Source organism: Gopherus flavomarginatus, chromosome 11 (genome assembly GCF_025201925.1).
Source record: "Gopherus flavomarginatus isolate rGopFla2 chromosome 11, rGopFla2.mat.asm, whole genome shotgun sequence".
In the NCBI taxonomy this organism is placed as follows: domain Eukaryota; kingdom Metazoa; phylum Chordata; order Testudines; family Testudinidae; genus Gopherus; species Gopherus flavomarginatus.
Window position 1 is genome coordinate 14,657,446 of NC_066627.1, and position 12,569 is coordinate 14,670,014.

Below are 12,569 nucleotides of genomic sequence, written 5' to 3' on the forward strand. Positions count from 1 at the left end.
TACTTACAACTTGGAAACAGAAGATTAGAAAGCCAGGAGTTAGAAAGATCACTCTCAGAGACGAGAAAAAGAACAGACCAAGAACAAAGGACTCACACCCAAAACTTCCCTCCACCCAGATTTGAAAAAGTCTTGTTTCCTGATTGGTCCTCTGGTCAGGTGTTTCAGGTTACTGTTTGTTAACCCTTTTATAGGTGAAAGAGACATTAACCCTAAGCTATCTGTTTATGACAGCTTAGATTACCTCTGAGCCTGTTTTCCTGCCAGCTTGCGACTTCAGTGTCCTGCCTGGTTTGAGCCAGACACACTAGCCTGCTACAAACACAGACCCACCTCTGAACTACGTCTCCCAAAAGCTGCAGGCTTAACTGAAAACAGCTTAAGAAGTGCTTCTGTCTCCAACATTCGGATACCCAACTCCCAATGGGAACCAAACCCCAAATAAATCTATTTTACCCTGTATGAAGTTTATACAGGGTAAACTCATAAATTGTTCGCCCTCTATAACACTGATAGAGAGATATGCACAGTGGTTTCTCTCCCCCAACCCTGTATTAATACATACTCTGGGTTAATTTTAATAAGTAAAAAGTGATTTTATTAAATACAAAAAGTAGGATTTAAGTGGTTCCAAGTGTAAGCAGAGTCCTGACATCTGGTGATGAGCTGTGGAAAAGGACTTTGGGGGCTGAACTCGTTTGCATGGGCCCACCCACTCTACCTAGAATGATGGGACTGCTTGCCCAAATGGTCACTTTGGCTGCTGTGGGATCCCCAGTCTCTTTGTTACTGGGGCAGAAGTAATAAAGTGTTTTTATCCTGGTTATGTGAATCAAGGACAGAAGAACTGTACTTGGCATTGTATGATGGAGGGACTCTCCTTCAACTAAGTAGCAGTCACTGGGTAAGGGACATGGGTTCCAAAGGACAGGGAATTGAGAGGGAGAGAGAGAGAGGGGTTGGGGGGAGGTATGTGTACCTGGTAGCGTATGCTCCCTCTGAGCGTCCTAAGCACCACTTTATCCCTCTCTTTCTCCTCTCCCCCCTCCCACTGTATAATAACAGGGCTAGTTTTGAGTCCATTAGCAGCCTTTTCACATGCTGCAGAGCTGAAATCACTGACACCTAGCTCTAAGCATTAGCTCTACTCTGAGCTAGTAGTTCTGAGTGCACCAGCACTGAGGCTCCTCTGCTAAGAGTGAAATCACTAAGCGCTGAAATCACTGAGAGATGTGTTAGGGGTGCAGAGGCCCTGAAGACTTATTGGTGAGTGGCTAGCAGAGAGGTGTGGCTAGCATGGTGGCTAGTGGAGAGGTGCGGCTGATGGTGAAGACTACAGCAGAACCCCACGGAGAGGCCTTACAATCGGCCATTGACCCAAGCAGAGGAGCATGTAAGGTACTCCCATACCTCTCCTCCTTCTACTCAGGCTGGGAGGTAAACTTTGCAGATGAACTTCTGAACTCTGGGGGCTGCGCTGACCAAGAACAGAAACTGTGGGTAGTGTGGCTGTTGGGTTGCTGGACTTAAGAACCTAAGAAGAAAAGGACACTGACAAACTTATTTGTGGGTTGGTCTTTTGCTCATGGTTTGTGTTATGAACCCTATTTGTGGTATTTCCTCACATAATGCTGCATTGTTTCCCTCCTTTAATAAAAGGTTTTTGCTACACTCAGACTTCTTGCTTGCAAGAGGGGAAGTATTGCCTCTTAGAGGTGCCCGGGGGGTGGTATGTAATTGTCCCAGATCACTGGGTGTACACTCAAGCCGGTTTTGCATTGTGTTATTGGAAAGGAACCCCTAGATACTGAAACCGACCCTTGTTGCTGCCAACTCTGACCGGCAGAAGGGTTACACAAGTAATAATAGACAGAACAAAGTGAATTACCAAGCAAAATAAAACAAAACACACAAGGGTAAGAAAGTGTTACAGATGACTAATTTTGACTCCATTAGGAGTCTTGTTACATGCTGCAGAGCTGAAATCACTGATACCTGGGTCTAAGCATTAGACCTAGTTTGGGCTAGTGGTTTTGAGTGCACCAGCACTGAGGGTCCCCTCACCCTCAGAGATGTTCCAAGAAACTTTTTTTACAGACTATCCTCCTTCTAGTCTGGGTCCAGAAATTGCTCACATCCCTGTGGTTACTGTCCTTTGTTCCAGTTTCTTTCAGGTATCCTTTGGGAGTGGAGAGGCTATCTCTTGAGATAGCTGAAGACAAAATGAAGGGTTCTCCCAGGGCTTTACATAGTTTCTCTATTGTGGGTGGAAATCCCTCTCTCCCCCTGTGTAGAATCCCCTCTACAAAATGGAGTTTTGGAGTCACCTGGGCAAGTCACATGTCCATGTATGGCTTAGTTCTCTACAGGAATGTTCCCAGGAAAGCTCAGATGTGGATTGGCATCTATCAAAGTCTATTGTCAGCTTAAGTCTTTCTTGACTGAGCACTTACTAAAAATAGGCTTTTCTCAAGAAGCTGACCAAATGCTTCACTGAGGCTACTTAAAATCAGCCAATGTTCATAACTTTGAATACAAAAATTATACATGCAAACAAATGGGATGAATATATTCAGATAGATCATAACTTTTGCATGGTTACATGTTACATGGCATATGTAGCATAAAACATATTCCAGTTATGTCATATATACATTCATAAGCATATTTCTAAAAAGCATTATGGGCGGCAACATCACAGCATGATCCTCTGATATTTGGAGAGCCACACAAATAAATGCAGCAACAGGGAAATGTAATATTTTCATGGAGGACAGATTGCTGTGGGACATAGTGCAAATCAGTTCAACATTGTTGGTAGCATTCACAGAGCAGTAGCAGATCATAGAATCATAGAATATCAGGGTTGGAAGGGACCTCAGGAGGTCATCTAGTTCAACCCCCTACTCAAAGCAGGACCAATCCCCATTTAAATCATCCCTGCCACATGGTGGAGCACAGCTTCTGGACTCAAGAAACAAGCACTGACTGGTGGGATCTGTAGCCTTTTATTTTATCTCAAGTGAATTTAGTTAATTATATTAATTTACTATTATGTAATTTTGTATTATATTACCATGGTTCTGTCTCTGTTGGCTACAGTTTCAAGCTCAGATTGAAAGGTGACTCTGTCATTTGTCTCAGATCTAGTCTCCAAGAACACAAAGAGCAAGGAAAGAAACACAAGCCATTCACAAGAACAATGTCTAGTCTGCCTTATCCATTTTATTAAAGTTACCAGCACGGTTATGATTATCTAAGCATATAAAATTCCTAAAAATACTCATGCATACGTCATGCTCACATCCTCCTAGAAAATACTAGGGTCTGAAGATTTCCTCAATAATTGATCATCAACAGAGAAATTATTCCTGCTGGAGTTTTCCTGAAGTTAACTCATTTTTACCATGCAGGGCACTGTCTTTTATAACGTGATTCTGACTATAGATAATATACTGCACATGTGCATGCAAAGGTCAGCCCTCTTTTTCCTTATCTGTATTGTGTCCCCCAAGAATATTGGGGTATCTTGTTTTTCACAAGAGGTTTAAAGTCCCTTTTATTCTCATTAGCATTTATGCACAGCATGTACCCTGTGGTTAGGGCATGTGTTAGAAAAATGTGACTACCGGGTGCCTTATAATAAAAAATGAATCTTGCAGTTAATTTTTCGCAATACCACCCATTGACCCATCTTTTCCCATAACCTTAGGGCCTCAGGATATACTTTGGTCACTTACTTAAGTCAAGCATTTCTTAAACCTAAAGCCTTGTTTGGCTAAGCTAAAATCTTGCAGGCCTCAGCCTGTAGGCCTTGCATTTCAGCCATATTCACTTAGATACCTAATGCATACTTCTCCCTTCTGACTACCGATCAATCTTATCCTACTATAATCCTACAACTTAAATCTATTCAATGTACAATGATTACATTTGACATGATAATTTAGTTAATCATCACATCACACAATAAATGAATGATCAAATGAAGCAATTGACTACAGATTGCTTCATAATGCAGGTTTGAGGCGACAAGCAGTAGCTGTAGAACTTACAGAAGCAGAAGGCCACATTCTGGATCTGTGCCGAGCTTGCCTCAGCACCAGAACGAATGCTGCATTGGCAATTGAGAGGGGACCGCGCTCTGGTTTGTTTCTGGTCAGTGGGCAATTATTCTGGAGTTGGAAAATACACAGTGGGGACCATTGTTATGCAAGTGTGCAGGGCCACAAATCATCTCCTGCTACACACGAGTGTGACTCTCAGTAATGTGCAAGACATTGGAAATGGATTTGCAGCAATGGGGTTCCCGAACTGCAGTGGGGCAATAGATGGCGTACGTATCCCTGTTTTGGAACCAGCCTACCTTGCTACATAATATAACAACAGAAAGGGCTACTTGTCTGTGGTCATGCAAGCATTGGTGGATCACCAGGGATGCTCCACTGACATCGGTGTTAGCTAGTCAGGGAAGGTGCATGATGCTTGAATCTTTAAGAACACAGGACTGTTCAGAAAGCTGCCAGCAGGGACTTTCTTTCCCAACCATTAGATTACCACTGGCAAGGTTGAAATGACAATAGTGATCCAGGAATTGAGTCTGCCTCTTGCTCCTCTGGCTCATGAAGCTGTCCAGTGGCCACTTGGACAGCACCAAGGAAAAATTCAACTACCAGCTCAGCAGGTGCAGAATGACCATTGAAGGGCTTTTGGTAGATTGAAGGGGCGATGCCACTGTTTGCTCACAAGATTGAACCACGATGAGAAAAATATCCCAATGGTTATAGCTGCCCGCTGTGTCCTGCATAAGATCTGTGAGGCAAAGTGGGGTGAGGGGAATGCCACAGGGGTGGCAGGCAGGTGTGGAGCGGTGGTCTGCTTAGTTTGAACAGTCAGACACATGGGCAATTAGAAGAGCACAGTGCAGAGCTATGAGGCGGAGGAAGGCCTTGAAAGAGTATTTTAACAAGGAGCCACAATGACATATTGTGGTGATTCTTAAGTTCCGATGACTATTAGGAATTGTGTGGCACCTGGTGCGCATTTATGATTATAAGACTGTTTATTAATGCAACTATTCATTTAGCAGTGCTTCCTGTACTTTTATAATGATTACTCTATGTTTGTCCCTGGCCCCAGGAGATCTGTTGCCCTGTACAATAACAAACAGCGGGTGTTCTCAGTAGAGCTAAGTGTTCTGGATCACATGTGGTGAACTAATAAAGATAAGCTATATTTCTCACAAGCCAAAACCAATGCATAGAATCTTTGCGCAACTAAAAAAGAAAAAATACATTGAAAACATCTGAAATAAATTAAAGAAACAGAACTTTACATGGGGAAAGAACATCCTTGTCCATTTTGGCTTCATATACAGCAGCTGTGGCTCTCACAGATCAGTGTATGTGAAGCTGTGAGTGTCCTTACTGTTCTCCCAGGTAGAGCGGTAGGGGTATTAATACGACTCTGATGCCATATGTAAAAATTGAACTGGGGTGTAGGGAGGTTTGCAATGGAATTCTCCGTTGACTGAAAAGGGAGGTTGGACCATGACTGTTGAACCTGTAGGTCCACAAGAATCTGCAGCATCTGTATTTGCTGCTGGATAAGCCCCATTATGTCTTGGGGCATCTCCCTCTGCTTTTCCTGCTGGGACTCCTGTGCCTTGTAGCCTTTTTAATTTATGTAGCAGTAATGCAAGGAACCGACAGGCCTCTCTCCTGTAAGACATTGGCTGAGGCAGTTTAGCACAAGTAAAGTAGGCCTACCACCCTTAGCATGTATCAAATGGCCTGACTGTTACCCTAGATTTTGGGGTACTGGGAATAGCTTGCTCAAGAGAGGGAACTGGTACATAACGGTACCAGGCAACCACAAGAACACTGAACTGATACTGGGCTTGGATATTTTAGGATAGAATCATTGGCTGATGTTTACCCACAAACTTGCTTTCGCAATAGGTGACATATATGATAATGAACTAAAGGAATATGTTAACTTATAGGATACAGGTACCCCAAAACGACAAGGGTGGGGAAGTTAGATATGGACTGGGAGTTTCGACATCTGAATGAATAGTCATGATAGTATCCAGGCCCTCTAACAGGCCAGGCAGGGGCTAGATTTTCCATCACTGACTCTTCTTGCTTAGTATCTACCACCCACCTTTGGCACTGGGTGTCCGGCCCATCGGACTCATTTGTCTTGCCAGGGACAGGGCTGACCCTGTGTCTCCTACCACCAGGTCCCAGAGGAAGGGTGTGAGTATATATTGAGCAAGGGATGACACCAAAGACATTCCTCATTCTATATTGCTGCTTTTTGTTTATGTGGTTTGGAGCTTCCTTGTCTGTACAAAGGCTGTTAATAGAAGTGGCTAAGGCATTGCTTTGCTCTCAGTGTCAATGTCTTTGATGTGCAACCCAGAGTTCCCCATACAATAATGAACTTCTTAGCAATTAGCAAAAAATACAATTATAAATCATTAACAGGGCCAGATTAACGCATGGGCTCTGGGGGCTGCAGCCCAGGGCCTCAGGTTAATAGGGGCCCTGCAACAGGCCTGTGGAGAGGGAGGGAGCAAAGGGGACAATTGCCCAAGGGTCTAGGTGATTTAAAAGGGCCCAGGGCCCCAGCCACTGTCGGCAGTGCAGTGGGACTAAGGAGACTTCCTGCTTCTCTTGCTCCACACCTCTCCCGGAATCAGCCAGGGCATCCCTGTGGCCCCTGGGTGGGGTGTGTCTCCGCGTGCTGCTGGCAGCAGCATGCTGTGGAGGCCCTCCAGTCTCCCACACACACACCCTCCCAAACCCCTTCCAGAGGGTTGTGCCGGTCGCTTTTGGAAGCCACCGGAGTTAAGGGTCAATCCTCTGACCCCCTTCTGCATCTCCACCCCCTACCTCCACCTAAATCTCACACACCCTCCCACATGCAAACTCACATAGTATGTTTGAAATTTGGCTCTGGAAGCCCAGACCCTGCAACCCCTTGGACAGGGGCCCCACAAAATCTAATAGCCCCAGGCCCACAGGAGAATTAATCTGGTCCTGACGGTTAAAGAATCAGGCTACATCCTTTCTCCTGTCTGTTTTTTTCCCTTCTCCAGGCTGTCTGAAATGTTCATCCTCCAGGCCCTCTGTATACAGGCCGATGCAGCCCTGGCTTGCAGGATCTCACTGGATGTGTCATCCTGAGTCCTCTTCTCTCTCCTCCTTACCTGGCCCAGGTGTTCTGAGAATCCCTAGTGACACTTCTGCTTCACAGTGACCGTGCACAGCCCCACTCCCCAGTCCCAGCCATGAGTGAGTATGGCCCACCGGGGGTGAGAAAGTGGGAGGGGGGAAATATAGTGGGAATTGTTTGGTTGCATGAAACTATGTGTACAGGGCAAGGGCACTGAATACTGGCACCCTTTTTAACAGCTGACACTGATTTTAGCCTATGGTAAAAAGGCTCAGAGAGCACAGTTGCTGCTGGCATGCTGAAGCTACCGAGGGCTGTATGCTGCTAGCCTATTAACGCAATGGCACCTGCTGAAGTTATCGCCAGATGGGGTGGGAAAGCGTCCTAGTGCTGAGGAAGAAATGAGGCCACCATCCCTAGAAAGCTTCAGGAGAGGGCTGCAGAGTACCTCCATGAGCATTGCCTTGAGATCTCTCAAGAGGGTTCAAGGGACATCCCTGTGTACATAAACAAACAGATCCACATGGTTTGCCTTGATCTAACTCTATAGGTAAATAGGAAGCAGATAACAACTCTGCCTTCCTTGGTTGTACCACTACTTCTTCTAGTCCAAGGAAATTCATACAAAGTTGAAAGCTGTGTCCCACTAAGTGAGGGAGAGGGGAATCATCAATACATGATTGGTATAGGAAATCAATTCACACACCTGGAGATGTGCCAACTTCACCAGTTCACAGGGGTGTGCTCGACCCCCGCTCTGTCCCAGGTCTTGACCCCACTCCACTCCTTCCCCCATCCCAGCCCTACCTCTTCCCACTCACATCCCATTCCACCCCCTCCCTTCTCTCTTCCTGCCCCTGCTCGCCCCTTTTCCTCCCTGCCCCAGTGCCACCTGACTGTTGCTGAACAATGGGCAAGAGGCACTGGGAGAGAGGGTGAGGAGCTGATCGGCAGGGCCCACCAGCGGGTGGGAGGGCATGGGAGGGGCGGAGGTGATCCAGGGGGCTGATGGTGGGCGCTAATCACCCACTATTTTTTTTGTGGGTGCTCCAGCCCTGGAAGACACACAGAATCATTTTCCATGCACACTTCCTTGAGATGCCTTCATTTGCACTGCCAGGACAGACTGGACTGTGGTGGTGTTTCAAACATGTTCTGGCTCACAGCATAGCTGGACCCCCTGTTCATAAGTTGCCACATCATCCACCTTCTCTTCCTCCTTGCTGTTTATGGCAGGGCCCTGCGACTCTGTTTGGTTGTTGTGGTGGTTTGTTTGTTTGAAGGACCGTGTGCTGTAGCTGGCAGTTGGAGGCAGAGCTACCAAGGAAAGTTTGAAAGCTAGAAGTCTCTGGTAATTGGCTGAGCCTTAACCAGTGGGCGGGGCATTCACTCAGGCCAGGGCTTTATAAAGCTGCACACAAGCGACCAGGGAGCTTAGTGAACAGGAGCTGCTAACAGGGAGTTTCACAAGGGAGTTTGGAAGGGGAGTAGGAAGGGAGGGGGGGTCCCTTGTCAGTCCCATCTGTGACCCATTGGTCCCCTGAACCTATAAACCAAGCCACATCCAAAACCTTTCTGTTTAGAGCAGAGCAGAGTGGAAAGGGAGCTGCAGACGGGAATTTGAGAGAGTTTGACAGAGGGAGGCTTACAATGGTTAGGAGGACGCGCAACACCTGTGGCAGCACTGCTTCTGTCTCCTCCACCTGCGCCTGTAGCCAGACAGAGCACCAAAGCATGGATGCTTTTACCCAGATTCTGGTGTGGGTTTGCAAGGTCTGTAACTTGCAATTTCCGCTTACTGATATCCAGACTGGGGGTGGCATCCAATGTGAAAGGTGCCTACTGGTGGAATCTCTCAGGCAGCAGGTGGGAGAGCTACAGGAGGAGGTGGCTAGGCTGAGGAGCATCTGTATACATGAGCAATTCCTGGACAGTATCCATGTGGAGACAGCTGATGTAGCTGTCCCAGTTCACAGGACTACTGACACACCAGTGGAGGAGGAGATGGTTCAGGGTGGACACTGGCAGCTGGTTACTTCTGGCAGCAGGCAGGGCTCCACTCCTGCTGCGAACCCTCCTGCTGTGGTAATAGATAACCATTATGCTCTTCTTGATACAGGAGAGAAGGAATCACCCCAACAGTTAAGGAGGGGAAGCCTCGTACCCGTAAGGCTGGGAGGTCTGCTACCACCACAGCGAATAGAAAACGTAGGGTAGTGGTGGTTGGAGACTCTCTGCTGAGGGGGATGGAGACACCCATCTGTCGCCCTGACCGTTCATCCTGGGAGGTATGTTGCCTGCCAGTGGCCCCTATCCGAGATGTTACAGAGGCATTGTCGAGGATTATCCAGCCTTCTGACTACTACCCCATGCTACTCATCCATATGGGCACAAATGATACTGTGAGGTGTGACACTGAGCAGATCAAGAGTGACTACAGGGCTCTGGGAGTACGGGTTAAGGAGTTTGGAGCGCAGGTGGTATTCTCTTTGATTCTTCCTGTCGAAGGTAGGGGCCCGGGCAGAGACAGATGCATCGTGGAGGTGAATGCCTGGCTGCGAAGATGGTGTCGCCAGGAGGGCTTTGGCTTCCTCGACCACGGGATGCTATTCGAGGAAGGACTGCAAGGCAGAGATGGCCTTCACCTTTCGAGAAGGGGAAAGGCCTTATTTGCGCACAGACTGGCTAACCTAGTAAGGAGCGCTTTAAACTAGGTTCGCCGGGGACAAGTGAGCAAACCCCACAGGTAAGTGGAGAACAAGACCTGGGAGATGGGTCAGAAACAGGAGGGAGCATGGGCTATAATGGCAGAGAGAAAGGAGGGTCAGGGCAAAGCTGGGAGGCAAGATCAAACCAGTATCGTAGATGCCTATATACAAATGCAAGAAGTATGGGTAATAAGCAAGAAGAACTGGAAGTGCTAATAAATAAATACAACTATGACATTGTTGGCATTACTGAAACTTGGTGGGATAATACACACGACTGGAATGTTGGTGTGGATGGGTATAGTTTGCTCAGGAAGGATAGATAGGGGAAAAAGGGAGGAGGTGTTGCCTTATATACTAAAAATGTACACACTTGGACTGAGGTGGAGATGGACATAGGAGACAGAAGTGTTGAGAGTCTCTGGGTTAGGCTAAAAGGGGTAAAAAACACGGGTGATGTCGTGCTGGGAGTCTACTACAGGCCACCTAATCAGATGGAAGAGGTGGATGAGGCTTTTTTCAAACAACTAACAAAATCATCCAAAGCCCAAGATTTGGTGGTGGTGAGGGACTTCAACTATCCAGATATGTGTTGGGAAAATAACACCGTGGGGCACAGACTATCCAATAAGTTCCTGGACTGCAATGCAGACAACTTTTTATTTCAGAAAGTTGAGAAAGCTACTAGTGGGGAAGCTGTTCTAGACTTGATTTTAACAAATAGGGAGGAACTCGTTGAGAATTTGAAAGTAGAAGGAAGCTTGGGTGAAAGTGATCATGAAATCATAGAGTTTGCAATTCTAAGGAAGGGTAGAAGGGAGTACAGCAAAATAGAGACAATGGATTTCAGGAAGGCGGATTTTGGTAAGCTCAGAGAGCTGATAGATAAGGTCCCATGGGAATCAAGACTGAGGGGAAAAACAACTGAGGAGAGTTGGCAGTTTTTCAAAGGGATGCTATTAAGGGCCCAAAAGCTAGCTATTCCGATGGTTAGGAAAGATAGAAAATGTGGCAAAAGACCACCTTGGCTTAACCATGAGCTCTTGCGTGACCTACAAAATAAAAAGGCGTCATATAAAAAATGGAAACCAGGTCAGCTTACAAAGGATGAATATAGGCAAATAACACAGGAATGCAGAGGCAAGATTAGAAAGGCAAAGGCACAAAATGAGCTTAAACTAGCTATGGGAATAAAGGGAAACAAGAAGACTTTTTATCAATACATTAGAAGCAAGAGGAAGACCAAGGACAGGGTAGGCCCACTGCTCAATGAGGAGGGGGAAACAGTAACAGGAGACTTGGAAATGGCAGAGATGCTTAATGACTTCTTTGTTTCTGTCTTCACTGAGAAGTCTGAAGGAATGTTTAATAGTGAATGCTTACGGGAAGAGGGTAGGTTTAGAAGATAAAATAAAAAAAGAACAAATAAAAAATCACTTAGAAAAGTTAGATGCCTGCAAGTCACCAGGGCCTGATGAAATGCATCCTAGAATACTCAAGGAGTTAATAGAGGAGGTATCTGAGCCTCTAGCTATTATCTTTGGGAAATCATGGGTGACGGGGGAGATTCCAGAAGACTGGAAAAGGGCAAATATAGTGCCCATTTATAAAAAGGAAAATAAAAACAACCCAGGAAACTACAGACCAGTTAGTTTAACTTCTGTGCCAGGGAAGATAATGGTGCAAGTAATTAAAGAAATCATCTGCAAACACTTGGAAGGTGGTAAGGTGATAGGGAATAGCCAGTATGGATTTGTAAAGAACAAATCATGTCAAACTAATCTGATAGCATTCTTTGATAGGATAACAAGCTTTGTGGATAAGGGAGAAGCGGTGGATGTGATATACCTAGACTTTAGTAAGGCATTTGATACGGTCTCGCATGATATTCTTATAGATAAACTAGGAAAGTACAATTTAGATGTGGCTACTATAAGGTGGATGCATAACTGGCTGGATAACCATACTCAGAGAGTAGTTATTAATGGCTCCCAATCCTGCTGGAAAGGTATAACAATTGGGGTTCCACAGGGGTCTGTTTTGGGACCGGCTCTGTTCAATATCTTTATCAATGATTTAGATGTTGGCATAGAAAGTACGCTTATTAAGTTTGCGGACGATACCAAACTGGGAGGGATTGCAACTGCTTTGGAGGACAGGGTCAAAATTCAAAATGATCTGGACAAATTGGAGAAATGGTCTGAGGTAAACAGGATGAAGTTCAATAAAGATAAATGCAAAGTGCTCCACTTAGGGAGGAACAATCAGTTTCACACATACAGAATGGGAAGAGACTGTCTAGGAAGGAGTATGGCAGAAAGAGATCTAGGGGTCATAGTGGACCACAAGCTTAATATGAGTCAACAGTGTGATACTGTTGCAAAAAAAGCAAACATGATTCTGGGATGCATTAACAGGTATGTTGTAAACAAGACACGAGAAGTCATTCTTCTGCTTTACTCTGCACTGGTTAGGCCTCAACTAGAGTATTGTGTTCAGTTCTGGGCAGCACATTTCAAGAAAGATGTGGAGAAATTGGAGAGGGTCCAGAGAAGAGCAACAAGAATGGTTAAAGGTCTTGAGAACATGACTTATGAAGGAAGGCTGAAACAATTGGGTTTGTTTAGTTTGGAAAAGAGAAGACTGAGAGGGGGCATGATAGCAGTTTTCAGGTATCTA